Below are 18,064 nucleotides of genomic sequence, written 5' to 3' on the forward strand. Positions count from 1 at the left end.
ATTAACCCTTTGCTCCCTCCCCCCTCACTGTGAATGGAGGAAAGAGCTGTGAGGAAGGGGATGGGGTGTGTGTATCCAAATTTTGGGCACGTGCGAAAGAGCGTGGCGAGGTGGTGGTGCCCAAATTGTGCCATGGAGAGAGGCAAGTTGTAGCCTGGCTCAGTGCTCCTCTTGCTTCCTTTCTTGTCATATCCACCTCCAAAATGTGAGCCCCTCTGGGTAGCGCCTGGCAGCTGTTTAACAGCACACAGTGACGCTGCCCTGCAGTTTAGGACAGGAAATGAAGGCGGCTGTATCTGCAGGGGAAGTGAGGCCAGCAGACAGCAATTACCTGTGCAGGAGCTTGGCCAGAGCTCCGTTCCTCCAAGAGCTGCCGTGGGGCCGGACGCTGACGGCCAGGGTACAGGTGCTGCGGGGCTGTGTCTCATATGTGGCCGGAGTGGTGGGCAGCAGGAAAAGCTTGAGCACAAATGGGAAATACTGTTCATTGTTTTGTTTTGTTTTTGTTTATATTTAAGTGCTCTTTTAGCCTGTGATGGATCAGAAAATGGACTTGGCTGTCTCTGTTGTGCACTAGAAGTATTACATATTGGAAAAGGCATCTTCGCCCAGCTTGCTGACCTGGTGTTGCTTTGCTCTTTGGGAGATGTAGGATGTCCCCTGAATGGCTGCACAGGGCTTGTCCCAGCATCCCACAAGCGATCCTGCTCATCTCAACACTCACCAAGGTGGGAAAAATCTGGTTTCCCACTAGGTGGTGGAGGAGAGCTTGACAGAAAACCCTCCTGTTTCCCACAGCTGAGCACAAAGGAAGGGGGGCTTGCATAAAATTAAACCCGGCTGTTTCATCTCAAATTCCAGTAGAGCCCAATCCACCACACGTACCGGTGCAGGAGCCGGAGGGAAGGCAGTGGGGAGGTCCTGCTTGCTACTGGCTCCGCTGTGAAGGCACATTTTTGTCACCTGTGGGTGTTTTATGACACTTTAACAGTTGGTGTTTGGAAATATGGTATGGAATGGTCTGCAGCTATTAAAAAGAATAGGAAGTGTGGGGGTGGAGAGTGTTCACACTGATCACGAGGGAGTTTAGTGTCTCTCTATATCTCATTGTGGAGCTGTAGAGCTTTGTCACACATCTCTGCTGCCTGCTCACCATGCTTCAGCACCTTTGGTATTTTCCACTGACATTAATGCTCTATATTTCCACTTTCTCCCCTCCTACAAGTCAAACTCAGATGCACTGGCAGCTCCCTTAATCCAAGGTAGGACATGGACAGCATGAATGGAGAGAGGAGGAGGCTGACAGCAAGAGATTTGCCACCTCAGGGAGGGGATGTTTCCCATTGAGACCTCCAGTGCTCCCAGGGAGAGGAGAAAAGTGGCACAGATTTGGAGAAGTCCCACCTAAATCATCCCTTGGCCCAAAGGCAGGATCAAATGAACCCATCTCCTGCCTGACATACGTGTATTGGTCTAACCGGTTTGAGGAGATCTCCAATGGGAGGAATTCTGCAGCTTTGTCACAGTCTACATTATCCTTATTGTTGGCAAGATATTCTTGCTGTCTAACCTACATCCTTACGGCTGCACTTGAAGTCTTTGACTTCTTGTGCAAAGAGGGGCACAAAAAACTGTGCTTTTCCTTCTTCCTGGAGTTTATTGCCTATCTGAAGCCTACTACCTCACCTCCGCTCTGGAAATTTCTATTTCCTGATCTATCCTGTGTTCTGATCCTTCACACTTATGTTCTGCATGCCCTTTGCCATCACCCAAAGCTTCCATGAAGTGCAGGCTTGATAGGGATGAGCCAAGTAGGAGATGCCACCACAGGTCAGCGCTGAGGGCCCTTAGCTCCTACTGACTAAAAAAGGACTACCTGGAGCTTTCCCCCTGTGCTCACTTTAGTTCATGCTTATTGCACTCCTCTGTGGGTTCAGAGCCAGACCTTAAGATAATTCAAAGCCCAAAGTGGATCAGCTGCACATGATGACACAAAACCTGGGGCTCTCTCAAATTCTCCTGGACAAACTGGATGAGCAGGAGCTGTGCAGGTAGAGCTGGAGAGCTCATGGTCCCAGCACCAGGCTGGGATGCAGGATGTGGGCTGGGATCCTAGATACAATAGCTGGATTGGAGAAAAGTGTGATGATGATCTGAACTTGCTGCAAGGATGTGGCAGTGTGTTTAGAACTGAAGGTCTTTGCAGCTACTTCAGAATGTCCCTGCAGCCTTGAGGTGGTGATCACATGAGGATCGCATCACATGAGGATTCAGAGGCATTGTGTCCTGCTCTTAGACATCAAAGTTGGATGCTTGAGTAGGAACATCATCATTTTGGGTTCTGGAACTAGATAATGAATGTTGCAGCTAGGTGATCTTTCAGGTTCCTTCCAACCCACATCATTCTATGGTTCTCTTATTGTTTTTTTCAGAGAGACTCGTGGTAATGGTAGTCATCTCATAATAGGGTCTAGGAGACAGCAGGCATGAACTTCCTTTTTTCTTTTTTCTTTTTCTTTTCAGTTCAAGAAGGCTTGAATACATGGTGTTAGCTTCTCTGAAGAGAAAGGTCCCCTCTCAGGAATATGACTCTCATGGGTCCTGGAGGCAAATGAGCTTTGTGGCCACAGGCTGAGCTGAAGGGTACTCAGGTCTCAGTTGGCTCCATAATTCCTACACGGTGACTGTCTTGGGGCTTCCAGCGCCTTCCTTTTTCACACATCACCTTGTGCTAAAACATGATCCCACAGTCCCTATGTGCAGTGTTAGAGTGAAATTTCCTCCAGGAGAGGCAGATCTGCAAGTCTTCAGGTTTGAAGGATGATAAAGTGAAAGGAAGAAGGGTTGCGTGCATGAGGAAGAGAATTGCATTACAAAGAAGTTTCTAACCCTGGCTCTGCAGTGGCTTTGTGCAAAGTGGTGGCTGCTGGGAGCCCTATGTGAGTTAAGGCGCTTTGGGAGATTCAGTTGGTTTCAATCCTTTGTGATCTCTATTTTCACAATAGTTTCCAAGCCTCCTCCTCCTGAGAGCTTTCCTGTGTGCCATACATGGAGCAGTCTGGTCAGTACAGTGAGGGATGCATTTGTTCTGCTCTAATTTTAGGCTCTGAATCTCCCTTGGACAGGAGCAATAAGGAATAAACAAAACTTGTGTCAAAACACTCTTCTCGGCACTGTGTTCACCTTCCAGCTTGCTTTTCTTTTGGACCATTTCAAAGTACTTTGCTCTTTAATGTATTAATCTTGACAACAGGCCAGCAAAGCCAGGAAGTGCTGTTCTCTTCCCCCTCCTGTTTGTATGGGTATGGAACTGAGGCACAGATCAGCTAAGCTGACCTATGGCAAGGCAGGACAAAAGGTCCTAGATGTCCACAGCCTCCAAAGTGCTTTTCCTTGTACCTTTTCAAAGGATCTAGAGGCAGACCATGGATGGATGTGAGCGAGGGTGAAGCAGAGCTCCAAAGGAGCGTATTACAGAGATGGATTACGCAGTCTCAACCAGGGTGAGTGCTCTGTGTTGGCCTGAGGGTTTGGGGCAAAAAACTCTTTCAGTTTTTCCTTTCTTAAAAAGCAAGGAGTTTCCCAGACAGTTGTGACATCAAGTGTCTGTGTTGGTGGGAAGGGAGGAGGATGAGGCTCTACATCATCATTGTAAGTGCTACTGGACCCCCCAAAAGGCTGAGAGTTTGGAAAGCGTTTGCACAGTCAGTTCCTTCCCTGAATTATCTGTGCTGGAGGCTCGTGAATCTTGGAAGGAAAGACCTTCTCATGAGATTTGTGGTGTGTCCATTCCCAGCCAGAAATACCACAAGAAAAGCCTCTCTTGGGGAGATCCCCGCTCTGACCAGGAAATACAGAGTGATGAGAGAGCAAGAAAAATCCAGATGTGGCCCCTATCTGCTTTACTGGATTCTGAGAAACCAAGTTCTCCTTTGTGGAGTACAGATTTGTCAGGCATCTTTCTCAAGTGTATCTCGCCTTCATGTTTGCCAGCTATAATTAAGTCAGACCCACATATCAAAGCTGTGTGTGTGTGCGTGTCTGCATGTATGAAGAAAGTTGCCAGCAGATCACTTTCAGTTATTTTTCTGCTCGCAGATGAGGAACTGAACTCACTCCCACATTCAGTGAGAGCTGTGGCCCAGACAGCTGCCTTGGGAGAAGCATTGGCTTTTCTCCTGGTGGGCAAGTCTTGCATTTCTGAATGACTTTAACAAGAAGTGCTTAAGTGCTTGAGTTTTGCAAATTGAAGGAGTTGCTTCACAAACAAGCTGGTTCTTGCCCTTGCTTTCTTGCATGGTTTTTCTTGCAGTGTTATTACCTTGCTCACTGTCCCAGGTCAGCCTGGGAAGTATAAGAATCAGATTAGAAGCTTTCTGCTAAGAGGGGCTGGGTGGTGTGAGCAACAGCTATAGGGAGCATAGGAGATGTTTGCTGAATTTTGGAAGTGGCAAACTCAGGCTCTGGAAGGGCATTTGCAAGGAAGGAAGACATCCTGAGTTTTGCCAGGCAAATGCGAGGCAGAGGATGGGGTTAGGAGGTGTTTTGTTGCTCCAAATGATGCTGATGCTCCTTCTGCAGCTCTGCTCTTCTCATTAGATGGCTGTGAAGCCCACGCTCAGAAACCACCAGGTAGCAGGAGGGCATCATGACTGCTCATGAGTGCCCAAACTGCTTCCCATGGCTTATGCAGTGTTGGCAAGGATTTTGGTGTCAGTTCTCCAAGGAGAGCCACAGCAAACTCCTGACCTGGAGCCTCTCAGCAGATTTCCCAATGATACAGGAGAGATACTGGGCGAGGCCTTGACAAAGCAAAGTGGTAAGTGATGGTGTCAACAGCCTCTGTATCAAGTGTTACTTGGATTCATCAGGGCATGGTGGTGGGCTGAGGGTCAGGGATGCTCTGAGCACTGGGCTGCAGGGACATGCTTGTATGTGTGTGGTGCTCCATGAAATAGGGCAGCTGTAGGACACCATCTACCATTTTCAATTGTCAAATCTGTATTGAAACCTCCAAAACCATTAATCTCATCCAAATATTTGCTATTTCTCATGCTTAGGTAGGGAGTAGATACACTCAGGTTACCTTTCTATTTAATAATAAAAGGAACAACCAACCTGAACTGCTGGCCATAACTCCCCCTGCTCCTCAGAAAGGTTCTTTGAACATGGTTACTTGGCCCCAACCCAAAAGCGTTATTCCCCAGCAGAAGCTCTCCAACATTTATCCATTGCAGACAAATTCGACAAGTGCCTTCAATTCTCTAGTTACCAGTGCACTAACGAACATCTGCCAATGTTTCTTGCAAGTTCAAGGACTTGGGCAGGCAGTCATCTGGGGACTGAATTTCTCAGTGTGTCTGAATAAGATAAAAAATGGATTGTAGATAGTGGCAGAATCTTCATCAGGGATTCATAGCGCTTCTCAGATAACTACTTCCAAAACCCAAACCCTTTGGTTTGTGGCTACTTCTGGCAAGTGGAGCTCTGAGCAAAGAAGTGAATGTTTCTAGGACTAATACAAGAGCAAGAGATGGAAATCATTTTTAATTTGTAAGTTAAACTATTCCAAGCAGTTAACCTTTACTGTTGCTGGTGCTAGTCTGAGAGAGTTTGAAAGCTTCAGGCTACCGTGGCATTGATGGGTTGGTAGACTAGATGATATTAGTGGTCATTTCCAATCTTAATTATACTATGAAAGACCTTGTTTGCCTGTGTTCTGCTAGTGAAGATGCAAAAATTGCCCAGCAATGAACATGCAGCCAAGGCAGCTGTTAAGCCTTGCAATGAGGCTCTCTGAAAATACTTCTTGGGATTAGTACTGGAAAATAACTATAGGAAAGCTGCATATGAAGGTCGAATCCTTGAACCACCAGGGTATCTCCTCTAGGAGGTCACTGTCAGTGCTGTTGTGGTACAGCAACAGGTGCCCAAGCTCTGCAGGCCAGTGACGGTGGTACGAATGGCTGTGCAGTGCACAAATCATTTCTGACAAAATTAAATACCTGATAAAGAAATTCCACTACCCATGGTGGGAGCAAATCATGCACAAATGACTAATAAGTAGCACTGCAATCTCTCCTTAAGCTGTGATTTATCTGGCTGGAGACTTATTAAAGGACTTATTAAAGGAGCGTTCCCCCTGTGCAAAAATTATTTGCACAGTTTTTATCTTGGTACTGCCTTCTTTATATTCTCCAGCATCGGAAGCCCCTTCCCTGTCTGGCAGTCCCACCACACTCACTGCTTGCTATGGCCCCAGCTCACCCTGCTGCCATTTTAGGGATCTCCCCCAGTGCTGAAGGGCTTCCCTGGATCTTTGCTCTCTTCTCACCTCTGCTATCCAGATGTGGGCACAGGGACTGCGGGGTGATCAGTTTGTGCTGCATCTTTCTTCACTGCTGAATAGGAAAACAGTCTTTAGTTGTCAGTGAGGTTAACGTTCACTCCAGGAATATCTTAGCCTGGAGAGTGTAGAGCATTAAGGGAGCTGCTAAATTTGTAATGTAATTTAGAAGTTTTTGTCCTCTTTGGTGATGCACATCCTATAGACACAGCCCCTTTTAACAGGCAGAAGGATATACAGATGTAACGACTTCAGGTTGCTAAAGGTTTTCCAGTTGGATATTAGGAAAAATTTATTTTCAGAAAGAATGGTGAGGCATTGGAATGGGCTCCACAGGGAGGTGGTGGAGACTTGATGTCTGAGAAGAGGATGGATGTGACACTGAGTTACATGGTCTAGAATGGTTGGTGGTTGGACTGCATGATCTTATTGGTCTTTCCAACCTTAATGATTCTATAATTTAGAAAATCTCAGGGCTTGAAGTAGGGAATGAGGAGAAGAGAAACAGAGGGAGTAGGAGCTCTCCTTGCTCTTTGCAGGGGTGAGAAGGAGATGCACTCGTATCTCTTTTTCATGATCCTTTCGGCAGGAGTGCCTCCAGCTTTGAACTCACTGCGCTGCAGTCCTTACTGAACAAGCAGGTCTGGCTCTTCCAGCACGGCCCAGAAGGCACATTTGGTCCAGGTAAGAGGGGATCAGACAGGAAGCTGCCCACCCAAAATGGCACAGGAGCCCCCAGTCTTGAGGGGTAGGATTATTTCTGGCAATAACAGTGACAGCAGGGCTTGGCTGTGAGCAGGACTCCTGCTGCCCAATCTATGCCATGCTCATCAGCCCCTGGTCCCTGCACTGTGCTACCACACACGCTCGTGTACAGATGTATGCACATTTCTTAGAAAGGCTGAAAGATTTCCTGCTGAACCTCTGCTGTCAGAAAACGCTGCTCTGCCAAAATTGAGCGTTCTCATGGGAGCGTGTCAATTCGGACAGAGTGAAGTTTTAGGGCGACAAAAATGGGAATAACTCATTTTCAGAGAACTCACAGCAGTCAGCAGCTGGCTGTCAGGAGGGGCAGTGCAAGTTCTCAGTCTGGAATGGCTTCTCTTTGGCACCGCTGTGCACTAATGCGTACCGCAGTGTGAGTCACTGTATGAAACATATAAAATGAATCATGGGACAGAATGCTACTACGCAAGTATAGACTGAAAAGGAAACATGGGATGCTCTAAATAAGAAATATATACTAAACATAAACATAATAGAATGGAAAACCTATAAAAGAAGTAATAAAAAAAGAATGTAAAAACAATTGTTTCAATTGACCCGAACCAAAGTGTTTTCCAAAGTGTGAGGGATTGGTTGCAAATTCCATTTCCCCTTTTGCATTCAAGTTTTTATGTTTATGTCAGAATTCCCAGCTGAAGGGCAGCATTCACACTGACCAACTTGCCACAGGACAATAGATGTATGGACGTGCATATAGATACACATAAATATAACTGTGCTATAACTATTTGCCTGCCTTTCCCTCTTCCCACAACAGCTATTCCATTCTGAAGACTGAAAAAGTATTTTTCTTTCTATTACAGACTTACAGAGTGACCTAGCTGACATGGGTTGCAGCCAAGAGCAACAGATTCGGCAGTGATATCCCTGGGTATGGAGCTCAGGCACTGCATCTGTACCAAGGATGCACAAGTGGCCATTGAGCTGTAGCTCTCTAAGTCCTCCACAAGGCTCGGGAGACATGGGATGCTTCACTGGCGGCTTGATAAGAGGGAAATGCTGCTTTCCTGTGAGTGAGTGAAGGTAAGCCTGGCCAAAACCTGCATCCAGCATGCCCCCACAGGTCAAGGGCAGGATATCTGGCTGAAGGTGAATGTTTCCTAATACACGGGTGTTGGTAACCTAAAGCAGGTTTATGACAGAGCCAAGACCAGGCATTAATGCAATAGACTGGTAATTCAATCACTTTATAGAAGTTGATCTGTCCTTTTTATTACAATTATTGTCAGCCCGGGTGTTTCGTTCCATCACTGAAAATAAACATCATTTATCATACTTGTAAAGATTAGCCCCTGACAGCTCCAGCTCTGCTTTGCATAAATGTGTATTAATGTCTGCTCTGTCTGAAGTGGAGAGAGAACTCTATATTTCACAAGAATGATTAGACAGTGTCACTGCTGCTTTAAGTAATGTCTTATCATGACGGATAATCAAACTGTAGGAAAAAAAAAAAAACAACAAAAAAGGCAGTTTCTTGCATATGCATTCTTTTGTGTTATTGTGCTGAAAAGTAGCGGTAGTTTTGCACCTGCAGCACTGAAGTTTGTGGTGTGAGGACTCTGGGCTGGTGAAGCTGCTCTGGCTTTCAGGAGGAGCATGTAGCTCATCTGCAGTGTTGGGGCTGTCACCATAGATGTCAGTGAAAAATTTTCACTAAGGGGGTGATAGCACAGCTGCCCAGAGAAGCTGTGGATTACCCGTCCCAGGAGGTGTTCAAGGCTGGGTTGGATGGGGTCCTGGGCAGCCTGAGCTGGTGGGTGGCAACCAGCCCATGGCAGAGGGTTGGATCTGAATGTGCTTCAAGGTCATTTCCAACCCAACCATTCTATGGTTCTATGTGACTGTCTCAGTAATCTCTTTAGATAGAAGACCCTGCAGCCTACAGCTCTGCCAGGCTTGTGACTGTCAGTGCAGGTTTTTCCGTACATCAGGCTGAATTTTATTTGGAAAGTTACAGCTAAAATGGTTCTGTCATTTCTGAGAGTGAGAATAAGGGAAAATGTGAAGTCCAGGCTAAAATATTCTGACAGACATTTTCCAGAGAAGCAGTAGTGCCTTTGGGCCTTGGAGCAAGACCTCTACAGCTGGCATGTGCCAGCCCTGAGCTGAGGGACAAGCATTTGACTGCTCCTATCAAAATATATTCACATGGAGCCAAGCTATCAATTACTTGGTTATGTATGTGTGTGTGTATATACACGTGTATAATATATGTGTATATATATATACATATATATTTTTGTTGGTGTGTACTTTTCAGGTTGGATATTAGGAAAAACTTTTCCAGTAGATGGTGATGCATTAAAACAGGCTGCCCAGGGAGGTGGTGAAGTTGCTGTCCATGGAGGTGTTTAAGAACCATGGAGATGCAGCATTGAGGGATGTGGTTTAGCGGCAACACAGGTGATAGGTAGATGGTTGAACTAGCTGATCTTAGAGGTATTTTCCAATCTTAATGACGCTATGGTTCTACTTTAGATATATTAGAACTCAAAAGTCCAACTCCGCATCTCCACAAACTCAGTCTATGCTCCAAGCACTACACAAAGGGTTGTGTGTCCCTTCAGCCAACGTGGAGGACATCTGTATGGCATTAAAGGGATGAAGAACGACTGGAGACATGAGCTCTTTGATTGAGGCAAGATGTTGCCAAGAACATTTCCTTGTTTGCTGAACATTTGCTCATAGCAAACAAGAGAATTGCACAGGCACACAATGTCCATCATGTACCAACCACAATTCAATTTCCTGCCTTCTTGAAGAAGAGCAACTCTCCAATGTTCATGAAAAAACATCAGATCTGAAGAAGAGTTCTCATCTGGTTTGGAATTGAATCTAATGTCACCAATTTTAGAAACTGAGAAAATGAAACCAATCCCCATCTGTGCTCTTTCTGGTGAGCTGGAGAAGTTCAAAAGCTTTTGTAATTTCTGGATATCTTGTCCAGTTTTCGCAAAAGCCCCGAGTTGTGGAGGAGAGGTATTGTGATAGAGTTCCTGCTCTCGTTGTTGTTGGCTTGTAAAAGTTATTTCCAATTCTCATGCCTTCAGGGGAATACAAAACCAACTTGGAGGCATGGATCCTTACAAGCAAACTTGAGATGAAACATTTTATTAATAATCTTATCATTTCTAACCCAGCTACCTTATATTGGAAAGCTTGTGATTGAGATCAGTGTTAATTGAAGATGATGCCTTAAAATTAGCCCACTGTGGAGGTATCTCATTGACTCAGATCCTAAAGGCTTGATAATATATCAAGTGCCATATATGAAAATAAATAAACCTCTGCCAAACATAAGTAAAAGCTACTTCTACTATTAAAGTTGAAGTGTTAAAAGTTTTGGAGATAGGCTGAGCACTTATATTACTGTTGTTCCTTTCTATACCTGCCAGCTCCAGCTTTTTCCTCTTCAGGTTGCAAGTCCCAGTGTTTTCACCTGTTCAGCTGCTGTGGGGCTGACTGGGAGCTGGTGTAATGCTGTAATACTATGTGATGGAAAGTGCAGCAATAGTAATGGGGTGGCACAATCCTAGGTTGCAGTAAATTAGAACAAAGCCAAATACAGCAGCTGTGGACATAGAAACAGAAAAAAAAGACTGCTTACCTTTAAAAGGCCTCTTGCAGGCAGGGAGATCGAGCAAGATACCCTTACCTCCACTGCCAACCCTTACATGAGTTTTGCATGTACCTGAGCTCCCCTAGTGTGGCCCTGCCTTCCCACCGGATGCTTGATCACTGCTTCAAGCCATGATTCAGCATTTCCACTACAGGTGGCCATGCCCTTCCTTGAGGAACCTGGTCCTGCATCATGGAATAAAACAGATTTTAACAAAAAAACCAGCATCTGCCTCAAAGTAGGCCAGGTGGAGGAGCCAGGTGTCAGTGGTGGAAGGAAGGAGGGAGGAAGGCCCTGGGATTGTCAGCCATCCATGCAACACTGCCTTTAGCCAGAGGTATTAGCAACTGCCATTTTCTGAAGTGCTAAAAGCTTTGGACACAGATTACCATGTGCATATTTCAATTTCTCTTAAATCCAGGGAGATTTCCTCTTAGAGCACACTCTCTCCCTCTTTTTATTTTTTATTCATCTGGATTGTGCTTGATGGGGACCGTTAACTGAACGCAGCATATTATATATTACTTCAATAAATCACCACCATCCAAAGCATTCAATACCATGCAGAGCAGTAATCAGGGGAAGTCTTAATCACTCTTTAAATGGTTTGAATTTATGCTCTGCTTTCCACAGGCTCCCATGGCTGCTGGGAAGGAAGGTGGTAGCCTGCCAGCATTGCACCCTACAGCTTGGTGCCACTGGTGAGGAGCTGCTCCTACGGAGTTGAGAACACACAGGCATACACTGGATCCTGACTTTGTTTCAACTGGAAAACATATTTGAATATAGACTTTTCTTTTTTTAAAAAAAAAAAAAAAAAAAAAAGAAAAGAAAAACAGAAGAGAGTAAATCCAGCTGCTTTAATCCTTACTTCTTGTTGTTCTGGCTGTCCGCATTTGGTCTGGGCGACTCAGAACACCCTCCTGGATTTTTATCAGAGAGTGGGAGAAGGGAAAAGGGGAGGGGGCTGGCTTAAAAACCTAAGCAAACCACAGAACACTAAGTCTAGTTTTTGAGCAAATTGGTTTATGATTTATGGTCCGACCCACCAGGAGTTTCCATGTGGGCACAGCTTTCCAGCCACGTGTCTGGTGGAGGTGGGTGCCTGGTGTCAGTCTACCAATGGGGAGGTGTGAGCCTTCCTCCCTGACCTTCGCCTTCCTCTCGCAGCAATATGCAGATGTACATGATGTCATTTCTCCTGGCAACTGTGAGAAAAAGAGGGAGAACTTCATAGCAGGAAAAAAAAAGCCCTTCTTTGGGAGTAAGTTAATTGTGGTGGGCACCACGAGCTCAGCCACTGGGCACCATGGCCCAGCAGGCTGCCTGGTGGGCAGCGAGGTTATTGGGTTCATTAACCACAACTGCATGGGCTGTGCCAGCCTCTCCAGCTCAGAAATACTTTATGGGGCCCTTCAGCTGGAAAGCAAGAGCCTCCCCCTGCCTTCAAAGCCCCACTGTAGGGGACATAAATCACTGCTCTCACAGTGAAAATTGGAACAAGACCCAAGTGGAGCTAAGAGGCAACAGCTGAGACCCTTAAACAATAGTCCTACACACAGGAAACTCTCCCATAATGGCAAGTCTGAGTTCCAAGGAACTTTGAGATCTGCCTATTGGGTTTTTCTCCTTCTCCCACAACCCCATTTGGTTTTTCATTCAATTCCATGTTGTTCGTGTCTCTTAACAGGGGATCCTTCATTATCATTATCCCTAATAGTGGTTTATTGTATTAGTTACAGTTAATTTAAATGGTACTGAAGCATTGAAAACAGATTGCAGATGTTCTGAAACAGATGTTATTTTAATGTTTAAACAAAATCATGAATATTTATAGGTCATTATTGCCTGGGTCGAATTAGACTCTTTAAATAGTAATGTATGGACTGAACGTCTTCTGAAGGAAACACTCCAAAAAAGGTGAATGGAAAAACACTGTAATACAAAGATGTGTAAATAATTTCTTCTGGCTTACTGAGGTTTCCTTTATGAATGTCTGGAATTAATTACTGTTTTATTACTAAAACAGGTACCATTCTTCCTCTTTTACTGCACTTAACTCAAGACAAAGCTTCCACCACAGAAACACCCTTCCAGCTCCGTTTCCTGGAGAAGACACCCAAGAGCTCCCTGTGAGCTGACCTGAAGCTGCAGGAATATTCTGAGGTGGAATCACAACAATTAGAGCAAAAATAAGATGATGCAAGGACACTGCTTACTTGGTGTCAGCCTTTCTTGTGGAAACACAAAGAGGGTTTGTTGATGCCACGTGCAGGCTGCCTCAGTTTGAGCCATATTTCTTTCTTTATGGAGATGAAGTTAGTCTTTAAGGCATCAGCTCAAAATGGCTTTTCTTTCATTACAAAGTTATTTAGTTACGGGTAGGTAACTCTAAATGACATTTCTACATCTTGCACTTTATTAGTTGATCCTAGCTGTTAAATTACACAGAGAGTGCAGCAGAGTATGGCGGGGGAGTTGAGTGTGCTGTGGCTAATTTTGGACAGGGTCCAACCTTCTGGAGTTGGAAATTTGCCTCTGAGATGATGAGCTTGTGCACCTCCCTCGGGGAGGGCAGTGAAGTCAGAAAGCAAAAAGGACTGGTGAAGAATTAAAAACAAAAGTGTAAACACTGGGTTATTTTCCTGCTCCCCAGAGAGCTCTGTGTGCACTGAGCTGTGTACTGCTCAGGAGAGGAAAAGCTAGCTCAGCACCACTGACTTACTCAAAGGGTGGTGAGGCAGTGGCACAGGCTGCCTAGGAAGCTGTGGGTGCCCCATCCCTGGAGGTGCTCAAGGCCAAGTTGGATGGGGCCCTGGCAGCCTGAGCTGGTGGGTGGCAGCCAGCTCATGGCAGGGAGCTGGGACAGGGTGGGCTTTAAGGTCCCCTCCAACCTAAGCCATTCCATGATTCATTGACTTGGGCTGGTGCTGGAGATGCTGCTGGCAAGGGAATAGAAGACCACAGAGCCACCCACCCTTCCTATATATAACTTTGCTTTAATCTGTGGAGAAGATGCACTCTAACCTGCAGCATAAAGATTGTTTTTCCCCGACTCCAAATGTACTAATTTGGAGGAAAGCCTGAGTCCTCCTGAAGCTGGCAGGACTCCTTGTCAACGTGCACAAAACCCCAGAGCAGATGGGCACAGATTTTGGCTAAGCACAGCAGCAGTTGTTGAGTATTAGGGTCTGTCATCTCATCCAGGAGCATCCTAGCAGCTGCCTTTGCTTCTCCCTTTACTGAGAGGCATGAGTGTGCCTCTCCTTGCACCCAGCATCACACTGCTGCCACCGCAGTTTTGATTTCTATGGCCAAGAATGCTTCCTATTGCCATCTCAGCTCTTGATTTTAAAAGCTATACTGAGAAATGACATATGCCTAAGTGAAACATGTTTCTTCAACAGCTCATGTTTGCCCTTCCACAACTTCTATGTCCTAAGGATCATGGAAAACCTAGTACAGTACATTACTTTCAGAGGGCTGCCAGAAAGAGAGTTCATTTCGTTTGATGACAGATTAATACTGATTCACAAATTAATTTTGTCTCTTTGTATATCAAGGGTGTCTGCAACTTATTTAATTTGTAATAAATATAATTATAGAAATGAATGAGCTATCAAGATTTTTAAAGTACGATCCATCAATGTTGGCATGACTTGTAATCCTGGTCATTATAAATAAAATGGGTCTTTTGCAATATGGAATGCAATTTTCCCTGTAGTTTGTCTCATTATTTTCTGACATGTGGGTTAATATTAAATTACAATGCCTTAATTTTCAAATCAGGGCTCAATTTGTAAATAAGAGGTTAATAAATAACCTTTCCAGCTGGAGGCCTTCATTAAAATAAACTTTTAAATGAGATATTTGCCTCTTGATTGAAGCACTGATGGTACCAACATTGTCTCATCCTATACACTGCAAAACGAAATAGAACAGAGCTTGCATGGCTGCCAGAGAACACTATGCAAGGAGTCAGTGTGCACCCAGTGTTTCCATATGGTCTTTCAGATGTCTCACATAACTGGAACACACCGTGACCTGCTCCATCACTGCTTCCTGACACGTGGAGCACAGACCAAGCTGTGCTTCACTGCATGCGACCTCAAGCACACTACTATCATCTACAGGATTTACATACTAGTGTTCTTAGTTGGCCATTCCACCTGTGCAACGTAGCTTTTTGCTTCTGTCTCTCTCAGCTCATGTGTTACCTGCTTGTTACCTGCTTAATGCTATGCTTAATGTGATGGGCTCTTGCATTGTGACTTTCAGCCAGTAGTAATTTTCTCAACAACATTCACATTGTTGCTCACAGAAATTTCATGTTCTACAAGGCTGTAGAGCTGAACTGTGTGTGCAAAGATGAAAAGTTCTGGCTTCTCCACTGAAGGAATCTCAGTCTGGTGATGTTTGGGCCATGAACCCACACAGCATTGCTTCCATTGCTGGCTGACCAGCTCAGACAAAGGCTTTTTCCTCACTAGCTGAAAGGAAAGCTATATTGTTGGATATTTGTCCACCAAACACCCAGAACATCTCCAGAATTCAGCGGGAAAACTCAAACTTCTAACACACTCTTCACTGAAGCAGCATGGTGCTCTATGAGACATTTCTAGGTAAGGCAGCTAGAAAAAGCAAATGCTCTGTTTGAAACATCAAATGTTTCGACCTAGACACTGGGGGAATCTTTAAAAAGCAAGTAGTCCATTCATATCACTTTGACCAGCTCAGCCCCTCATGTTTCAGCATAGATCCACAGTGAGCAGCCTCATGCCTTAGTTGGAGCTAGGAATTGCAAATATCAACCAGGACAAGTTTTGTCTAAGAAGTGACATGTTCTGTCCCGAAAAGCCCCAGGAATATAAGGCAATTGTGACCAGTGAGGACAAACCACATTGTTCTCCTACAATGCCATATCAACATCTCCGCTGCTTGTCTACAAGAGCATTTTGGCTTTTATATAGCTAGCCACACTCAGGCAAAGCGCAACACAATCTCATCTTGCAGCTCTGCTAAGCTGCTATGCTCATCTGCCTCCAGCAAAAAGTCCCCTGAGGACAGAAGCAGCCCAAATCCTTTCTTGAAGCCAGTGAACTATTTCTTGGCCATAGTTTCCACCTTTCAGTTAATTTTGTCTGTGAGTGCCATATCTCTGAGGCTGTGAAAAATGTCTTAAACCAAACCACCACAAGGGACACACAGTCAACCTGCCATGGGCCACTGCCCACTCTGGGGAAGATGGGAAGACAGGTGTGCTTACACAGGGAGTGGGAACCTCATTGCACCAGTTCTGTTGGCAGCATCTCAGTGGTTGGAGCTCTCCTTCCATCTTTGCACTCACATTCCTCCTTTGTAATGCTGTCAAAATATGTTCTTTCTAGATACCACATATTTTGCCATCTTACCCAATCAAAACACTCCCCCTAGGTCCTCAGATGTCACAGGGTGTTCCTGTGGTTACATACCAAGCAAGATTAATTATGTTGGGCCCTGCTTGTGCTATTTATGCTAGAAGACAATCTTTGGTATGATAGACAGTTGGGTTCATTTGAGGATTGATTTTTCTAACTTGAGCAGTTTTAATTCAGTGTAATAGAGAGCACAGAGTCATGTCCACAAGAGCAAATTTACAGTTACATCCTTCTGATTGTTCTGCAGTTATTTTTATTTAAGAAATATCAGATGCCTCCCCCTCCCCCCCCCTTTTTTTTTTTAGTAGCAGTAAAAGCATTTGAAACATCTTAAAAAACCTCCTCTGAACTGTCTATGGACCTTACTCCAAGGAGAGATAAGACTCTCTTTGTTCACAAGTTGCATTACCAGACAAGCCATTATTAAGTCCTTCTAAATCTGCTCAAATATCTGTGGACTAGCACTTTGCCTGAGGTCTCATGTCAGTACTGAATTGAGGGCTAGGAAAGATGTTTTACCTTTGTGCGTCAGCTGGAATAATTTTAAACAGCATTAAGAATGGTTTTTTCCTGTTATAAGGAAGAAAGATGGTAACCTAGAAGGCCCTCAGTCCATGACTTGATTCTGCACCTTCACATTCTGGGAGTTCTGCTTGGTCCCAGCACCTCACATCAAAGAACTTTAAAGGAAGAGCAGGGGGAGGAGACATCTCTTTGTGGTCCCGTGAGATGTGACTCTCTTGTACAGAGTCACCCATGACGATTAACCCAGCCCAGCTCTATGCATGCAACTATTATTTTTTTTAGATAAATAGCAGACGCGTAAACACTATTGAAAAAAATGTAATAGTATCAATACAACAGATCAATAGGGTTAGAAAGGCATTACAACAAAGATATGACGGCAGGATCAGCACAATAGAAAGGTGCTATGTAAGAAGTAGGAAAAATTGCTTACCTGCATCAGAAGATTCCAGGTTTGAAGAGAAAAGCTTTACTAAGGAAGGATCTCCAGAAGAATATCCTTCCCCAGTGGCAGTCAGCCCTTAAATGGGGTCTAAGAGAGGTGCAACCAGGCTCCACCCCTTCCAGTCACACAGCTGAATTGCCTTCACCTGTGCTCCCAGGGCTGACCCCATCCTTTTCCCAGGTGTTCAATCAGTGGTTCAGGCTGGGACTCAACAGTTTCCATACAGTAATGATAATATTTTAGCTGAAAATCCTTTCAAGACTAGTTTGAAGTCATGTCTCAGCCCCATGTTCTAAATCCAAGGTTTATGTCTGGAAGGTTTTTAGGCTAAACTTGCTAATGCTCTGTTGATATGTGTTGAGTTTTGGGAAGAGTTTTTGAGTAGGATCAGCATTTAAAGTTATCTTTAATTTGGGCATTTACAAACCATTTTTTGAAGTTCAGTGGCCAGAAAGTCAGTTCTCTTCTAAGAAAAGCCTTCTTAGATACTTAAGTCTCATTGGTGCTTTCAATATGTAAGACGACTGCTGAACCACTGTTCAGAACAGTCCCACTTGCTTCCAGTTAGTGATGGAAATGCTAGAATCTATATTTTTTTTTCCTTCCAATTAAGTAGAAATGTTCACCTGGCTCAGACCCAGCTCCTGTTCCCTGAAAACATTTTTCATTTTCACTGACATGTCTCCAGACATTGCTATGACAAGCAATCATTTCCTCCAGCAAGGTGAGACTTGTTGGGTTCCTGGATGACTGTTCACCTAGGAAAGTCAATGGCCTGCAGAAAGCCACGAGGATCACAGCCTGGTGCACCTTCTTCATCAGTATTGATGTAACACAGGTGCAGCCTCTTTGTACACAGTACAAAACCAGAACAGACTGCCCAGGAAGGTGGTGGAATCACCAGACCAGGTGTTCAAGAAAAGGGT

At 44.7% G+C, this 18,064-nt stretch overlaps 2 long non-coding RNA genes across 2 annotated transcripts; one reads left to right on the top strand and one right to left on the bottom strand.

Moving 5' to 3' along the window:
- The first annotated feature begins 7,955 nt into the window (after window positions 1-7,955).
- LOC125696792 (uncharacterized) lies at window positions 7,956-11,550 on the top strand. Its single transcript, XR_007378536.1, has 2 exons — window positions 7,956-8,155; window positions 11,385-11,550. It is a non-coding gene; the product is annotated as an uncharacterized LOC125696792 (long non-coding RNA).
- Window positions 9,630-17,188, bottom strand: LOC125696791 (uncharacterized). Its single transcript, XR_007378534.1, has 4 exons — window positions 17,127-17,188; window positions 11,801-11,959; window positions 10,824-10,936; window positions 9,630-10,703 (listed from the first exon to the last, which is right to left on the bottom strand). It is a non-coding gene; the product is annotated as an uncharacterized LOC125696791 (long non-coding RNA).
- Between the last annotated feature and the right edge of the window lie 876 nt (window positions 17,189-18,064).

The sequence above is a fragment of the Lagopus muta genome, chromosome 8 (assembly GCF_023343835.1).
Source record: "Lagopus muta isolate bLagMut1 chromosome 8, bLagMut1 primary, whole genome shotgun sequence".
NCBI classification, from domain to species: domain Eukaryota; kingdom Metazoa; phylum Chordata; class Aves; order Galliformes; family Phasianidae; genus Lagopus; species Lagopus muta.